We start from the raw sequence: 7,500 nt of genomic DNA, 5'->3' as shown, positions 1-7,500 counted from the left end.
TAGAAATCTCTTAAGGTTTTTTCGCCTTAACAAAGGCCACCCATTTCTTCCAGGAAGATTCGTATTGTCTTCTTGTTGACTTTGACTTGTATTCTTCTAAGAAATCCCGAACCTTTTCCTGACCGCTAAGGTGAGAAAATCATGAGATGAAGGTTCTGGATTTTCTCTGATGAAGCGTAGACAGTCGAGTTCTGTACTAGCTGAGTCAGAACTGGTTCCGGCAACGGGACCAGCTTCAGAAGTAGTTCTCTTATCAATGAAAACCAGACGCTGCATGGCCACTTGTCGGCCACTATCGCTGCCCTCCCCAGAAAGGATCTCAATTTGTCGAGGGCTTTCAACAATAGGCTGGTTGGTGGGAACAGGTAAATCCTGGACCACCTGTTCCAATCTAGGGACATTGCGTCCGTTGCTTCCGCTAGAGGATCCTCGTACGGGGGTACGTACCGGGCCAACTTCTTGTTGTCGCTCGTTGCAAAGAGATCTACTTGCAATCCTGGGACTTTGCTCAAAATGAAGGAGAATGATCATTCGTCTAGGGACCATTCTGACTCTATCGGGTTGACCCTGGATAGAGCGTCCGCCGTCACATTGCGGAATCCTTAAAGGTGGACTGCTGATAAGTACCATTTCTTCTTCTTGGACAGATGAAAGATGGCTAGTATCACATGATTTAACTGAGGCGATCTCGAACCTTATCGATTTATGCATCTCATAACCACTTCGCTGTCTAGGACCAGACGAACGTGGATTGAGTGGCGAAGTTTCAGTTTCTTCAGAGAAAGAAACACTGCCATGGCTTCCAGATTGTTGATATGGAAGGACTTGAAGAGAGGAGACCAAGTTCCTTGCACTTTCTGATGATGAGAATGACCCCCAACTCCTTCCTTTGAGGCATCCGTGTGGACGGTGACTGCAGGAGGAGGTGGTTGCAAGGATACTTTACTTCTTAAGTTCTTTGCTTCCGACCATGGCTTGAGAATCGATCGCAGACGATTTGGTAATGGTCTTTGTAGATCTCTTCGATCGTTGTAAGCGTATTTTTTCCAGATACCTGATGCATCTTTTAACTGTGCTCTCAAAAGTGGGTCCGTCAAAGAGACAAACTGGAGAGACCCCAACACTCTCTCCTGTTGTCTTTCTGATATCCTTAGAGATTGAAGAAGACCTTTGACGGCCCTTGCTATCTCCTTTCTCTTTGCTTGTGGCATAGAGAGGCAATGTGACTGTAAGTCCCAGTGAATTCCCAGCCACTGGAACTTTTGAGCCGGAGACAGCCGAGACTTCTTCAGGTTTATCTTGAATCCTAGTTACTCCGGGAATTTGATCACTTTTCTGGAGGCTTGCACGCATTCTTCCTTGGATGCTGCCCACACCAGCCAGTCGTCCAGGTAGGCCATCACCTGAACACCTTTGAGGCGTAGTTGTCGAATAACTGCGTTCGCAAGCTTTGTGAATATTCTCGGTGCAATGTTCAGACCGTTGGGCATAGCTCAGAAAACGTATTTTCTTTTTTGGAGCTTGAACCCTAGGTAGGGGGAAACCTGACTGTTGATTGGTACATGCCAGTACGCATCCGTCATGTCTATGGAGACTGTGTATGCCCTTTTGGGCTGAAGGGTCCTTATGTGCTGAAGCATCAGCATTCTGAACTTGTAATTTACAATGAACTTGTTGAGTGGAGATAAGTTCAGAATGACTCTGAGCTTTTCCGAATCCTTCTTCGGAACACAGAATAGCCTTCCTTGAAATTTGATGGACTTTTCTTTCCGTATTACTTTCTTGTCTAGTAATTCCTGAACATATTCTTCCAAAACTGGGGTTGAAGGTTGGAAGAAATGAGGAAAGCTTGGAGGAGTTGAGTTCCAACCCCACCCCAGTCCCATCTTGATCAGGCTGTGGGCCCAAGGATCGAAGGTCCACCGATCCTGAAAGTGTAGAAGTCTCCCTCCTACCAGCAGCATCTCATTTCGAGTGCTGGTTGGAGGATTTACCTCCTTGGCCACGACCACCTTTGTTGCCTCTTCCTCTGAAGGGGCATCTAGAGGAGCCCCGAAAGGAGCCTCGAGACTTTGGCTTAGAGGAAGCCGATTGCCTTTCATAAGTTGGGGTGAAGACTGGTGACTGTGACGCCAGTGTTTGGGGCACCAGTTGAAAGGTGGTGGTGGGTTGTGCCACCGTCTGGGACACCGTGGCCATGGGAAGCTGTTGCTGTCTTGGCCGAGAGGGCAAACGAGGCCGCTTTGACTTGTTCTTCGGCTGGGGACCCCCTTCAGCGGAAGATTTTCTTTTCGAAGACAAGCCCCATTTGGAGAGAAGATTCCTGTTCTCCGAAGCAGCCTTATCTACGACCTCCTTGACCACATCACTAAGAAAGAGGTCTTTTCCCCAGATATTAGAAGCTATCAGCTTCCTAGGTTCGTGTTTTACAGAAGCGGAAGCAAACACGAACTCCCTACAGGCCGTCCTGGCTCTGATAAAGTTGTACAGGTCTTTAGTCACTGTAGCCAAGTGAGCCTTGGCAAAGACCATGTACATATCTGGGGTATCAAGAATGCTAGCCATCGTTTCTAGCCCTGTTTGTAGAGACATGGACACAGCCAAGCGTTCCTTAGTCTCGTGTTCTCTCTTCAGGAGAAACTCTGACAGCTTTGGGAGGTCCTCGTTGAACTGACGTCCAGCGATATCGGCCTCCAGCTTCCCGACTGAGAAGGTAACATGAACGTCCTTCCAGTCTTTATCATCTGAAGGGAAAGCAAGGGAGAAAGGCTGGCTTTCTTCTTGCGTGGGACAGGGTTTTCCTGCCCTTACGGCCTTCAGGGCTGCTTTAAACCCTTTATCCATAAAGGGAAAAGCACGTTGAGGGTCAGCAATAAACGATTGATGTTTCTTGCTTAAGGCCGGCACCTTTGAGCTAGTGAATGCCCTCTCTTTTAATTTAGATGTAAGCATCGCTTGTGCCTTAGCGAGCTCAAGGACAATTACTTCCTTGGGCCCCGTCTCTTCTTTCGATGCCGGTTCAGTTCTGAGCCGGACATAACAATCCGGGTAGGACGCTCTGCTGGGCCAGAACTCAATTTCCTCTACTGGTACGGTACCCAGTTTCTCCGAGAGGAAAATCTTGTCTGCTGACATAGGCATATGCTCCGCATACTTCCACGGGTTAATGTCAGAGAACACAGGAAGGTCCTTAACATTTACCTTCTTTGGGGTTAAACGCAAAGAAACTAACTCCTCGATCTCCGACCGGAAAGTAGTTTCTTTCTCGGTAGACTTCTTCTGTAAGTCGTGTACCATGGAAATCAGGGATTGAAGAGTGTTCGTAATTGCCTCCAATTGAGGCAGTTGCAAAGAGGTTGAGGGTGCTGGTTCAGCCACAGCCGCTGAAGAAACCGAAACCGCTTCAACGTTCTCCACATTGCTAGTAGGAGGAACAACTGCCTCCTGTTCCAACTCTTCCACGAGGAGATTTTTCTTGGTCTCCTCGAAAACGACAGACATATTGTCGTCCAGGTGGATAATCTCCAAAGTATCGGCATAGTCAGGTTCTCTAGGCTTCTGAACCTGAATCTGCACTATGGGGATTGGAGGTTTCATCTGGGGGATGATGGAATCATGACGAGCTCCGGGGAAGAGACAGTTCCTCATCCTAACATTAGTAAGGTATGGGCCCGAGGTGTTCTTATGAAAACCTCTTACCCATTTACGCAGCGTAGCCCTAGCTGCATCCCTAGACTCCGTAGACTTTTGTTCATCAAAAGCCTCCTTTACCAATTTCTCACACACGGTACATACCTCTGGGTCCCAGTACTTGAGAGCCCCTTTGGTGATAGAACAGCGGGCGTGAGACCTACACACGCCATGTCCGTAGAAGTCCTTGCTACGGACCCTACAAAAGTTGTTCCCGCACTCGGGATGCTCCTCCTGTAAGGAAAAGAAAAGAAAATGAGTTTTCTGTGAAATCTTCAGATTTCAACATAACATAAGTTATTATATTTAGCCTGGATAAGGTGAGCTATAATGTAGGAAAGACACCTACATGTGTTTCCCTTTCAGCCATTTGCTATGACCTCCTCCCATATTGAACTAGGAAATTCATAAAGAATTAAATAACAGAGGAAATATCCAAGATATATAGTGTCTTTTTGACACATCCTCTTATAATGTTCAATATAGTGGATAATTTTAATGGACATAGCCATTAATATAGAAGAGAATCATCTCTCTATGTGATGGTCTCACAAATGGCTGCTCAAGAACCACTTGCAGGTTGGAAAAAATACTATATTTTTCTGGGTACAGCAGTTGCCGGCGGCAGTATGCCGTAAGTATTGCCGGCCCCGCCGACACTGTCGGCAGGTTGGGCTAGCCGGCATACGCCAGCAGGCCGGCGTCTGCCGGGCCTGCCGGCAACTGTCGGCTATTATAAATAAAATTACGAATGGAAGACATAGGCCCGCTGCTGACAAGCTACTCAGTTGCCGGTAGAGAGGGCTTAGAAAAACCTTACCAATGGCCATCGAACAACGATGTCCAAGGTAAGGGATAACAGCAAACTGTTAGCCTAACCCTCCAGAATTGCCGGCAGAATTAACTGCCGGCGTTAGCCCATGATTGACAGTAAAAGAGAAAGATAAGGATAGAAGACGACAAAGGATCAGCTATGTCGTCTACATCCTGAAAGAGGGTGCCAGTGGGAGAGGGAAATAAATTCGGGCTTCCACTCAACCATATCCCATCTTAAGGCATATGAAAGGCGGTCCAAGGGAGGACTATAAGGTACACTTAAAGATATGAGGTTATCTATCAGCAGCCTGACTAGCCGCAGACAAAAAAACTCATGCCAGGTCTACAGACGTTCATAGGAGCCTATGTAGAACCACGGCCATAAGGGTGTTGGTTCATTCAACACGAAAGAGGTAGTGAGGAAGGGGTGAATAGTCCATAAGTTAAGTAATACCCTAGAGCATTACCTAACCTGAAGGATTCTGTCCTCATAGTAACCTCAAATAGGGGAAGTCAATTCCCCAGGTTGGGTTAGGCAATGAGAGAATGTCCAAAAACAAACTCAAAGAGAACAGAATCTCGTACCAGGGATCAAAACAGGGAAGAATCCTATCTTCCAGTTAAGAACCCCTAATATAGGACTGTCTGCTAGACCCATAAGGAGGAAATTGTAAAACAATAACCTCTACAAGATCTAGGGAGGCTAGCCTCCTGAATAGCAACTAGCTCTACTGGAGTACTGACAAGCTAACTCAGTTGCCAGTATCAATCCAGGTAGCCAGATGCCTAACACAGACTTACTCTGATGTCCCGTCCCTAACTCCAAACTCAATGCTGACAAGCTACTCAGTTGCCGGCTCAGAGAGAAGGAGAGAGAAACGAAACGCCCCAGAAAATTTACCCAACCACAGGTTACAGTAAATTAACTGAGGATAGCCTAGGCTAATCAGAGGGAAAGGGAATTACTCTTAGATCTCATAAAGATAGTACTGACTTAAAGGGGTATATGAGATATCTATCTCCCCCCAAAAGACAATACAAGAGTAATGGGGACATATAAAGTATACTAAAGCACTAAAGCTATTAAACTATAGAGCATAGAGAAATGTTCTACGTAACTCTAGTATACTAGTATAGCAGAGGAAAATAAACAGTAATATCTTAATTGCATAAAATATTGCCTGCGCTTCAATAAAACTTTACCAGGAAGGTTATATCATGCATGATGTGTGATGGTGCCTATGCTAGAAGCCTAGCACTCAAAAGGCTCTAATTAATAGCCAAATTCACGACAACAATGACATACTATAAAAATCTCTACCTTAAATACTAAATAGCTAAAGTTATTAAAGCAAATAAGCTGGGAAAATCTTTCTTGCTAAGTAAATGAACCAAAGAACGATCGCGTTCATGACGCCATCCGGCCAGTAACAGCTCTTGTTATGTTAATTACGATATCAATCGAAAAGCAAAGCTGGCAAAAGCTTATATTTACACAATTAAAAGATATTACTTAACTTTCCACACGCTGATGAAGCAGGGGAATCCATCATAGCGATGAAAAAGATTCGAAAATAGCGAGATAATACAGGAAAAATACTGGCCACCAAAGCTACAAACGAGAGAAAGGTTTGGTGGCGCCGTGCGGTGGCGGTTTTTTCTTGCCACTTTCCCTCTCGAAGTGAAAGGCTATTCGGGGTGTAAATAGCTACGAGATGTGTCCAGATACGTCCCTACACAATATCCCTTGGAGAAATTTAAGGGATACTCGCTCCAGGAGTTAGAATTCTGGGTACCTTCAGTAAATTCTCTTGGATATATCACTGTAGTCACATATAACTTAGGAAGCTACTAATGAAGGAACTTCCATCAGCACGACATGGCCTAAGCCCAAATATGTATATATATATATATATATATATACATATATATATATATATATATATATGCTTATACAGTATATATATATATATATATATTTATATATATATATATATATATATATGTATATATATATATATATATATGTATATATATATATAAGTATATATATATATATATATACATACATATATACTTATATATATATATATATATATATAAAAATATATATATATAGTACTCGACAATGTAATGCGACCACCCCCCATAAAAACACAACAAATAATTAATATGTACATTTATATTGGGAATGAAACATTATAAAAAGTTCTAATTACCTTTAATAATATTTTGTTGGACCCCTTACTCTTCAAAACCTGCTTTAGCCGTTTGGGAAGAGACAAAGCCAAATTACGGAGATTTCGTAGAGGTATATTGGCCCAAGACTCTCGGATGGCTGCTTCCAAACGCGGCAGAGAGCTGACGTCTTTCGTCTGTAGATCCTTTTTAATTATGCTCCAGAGATTTTCTATGGGGTTAATGTCTGGAGAGCTACCTGGCCAATCGTCTATGATTGGAATATCACACACAGACAGCCAATCCTTGATAACACGGGTAGTGTGGCAAGGGGCACCGTCTTGCTGGAACACCTGTACACCTGTTAACTCAAATGATTTGTGCAAATGTTCAGCAAGGAGGTCCAAATAGACTTCTTTATTCACTCGCACATTAGGGGGTGAAACAACAAGCTTTCCAAGGCCAAGTCCAGTAAAACAGCCCCAGACCATAATAGTATCAGGGTGCTTTACTGTACTCTCAATGTACCCTGGATCTAGCGGATCACTACCTTTACGACGGTACACTCATGAATTTCTATTACAAGTAATATTAAAATTTGCCTCATCAGACCACAGAACCCTGAGCCACTGTTTATCAGTCCACTGTCCATATTTCTTGGCAAAATTACACCTCTTTACCTTCTGCTTCTTGGTAATAAGAGGCTTCTTGGTGCGCTTGTAGGTGTTGTAACCCCACTCATTTAAGCGCCATGACACTGTTCTCACAGACACCCCTGAAAACACTCCAGGATTCTCCTCCTTTATTTTTCTAGCT

The sequence above is a fragment of the Palaemon carinicauda genome, chromosome 10 (genome assembly GCF_036898095.1).
Source record: "Palaemon carinicauda isolate YSFRI2023 chromosome 10, ASM3689809v2, whole genome shotgun sequence".
In the NCBI taxonomy this organism is placed as follows: domain Eukaryota; kingdom Metazoa; phylum Arthropoda; class Malacostraca; order Decapoda; family Palaemonidae; genus Palaemon; species Palaemon carinicauda.
This window is presented reverse-complemented; position numbering follows the sequence as displayed.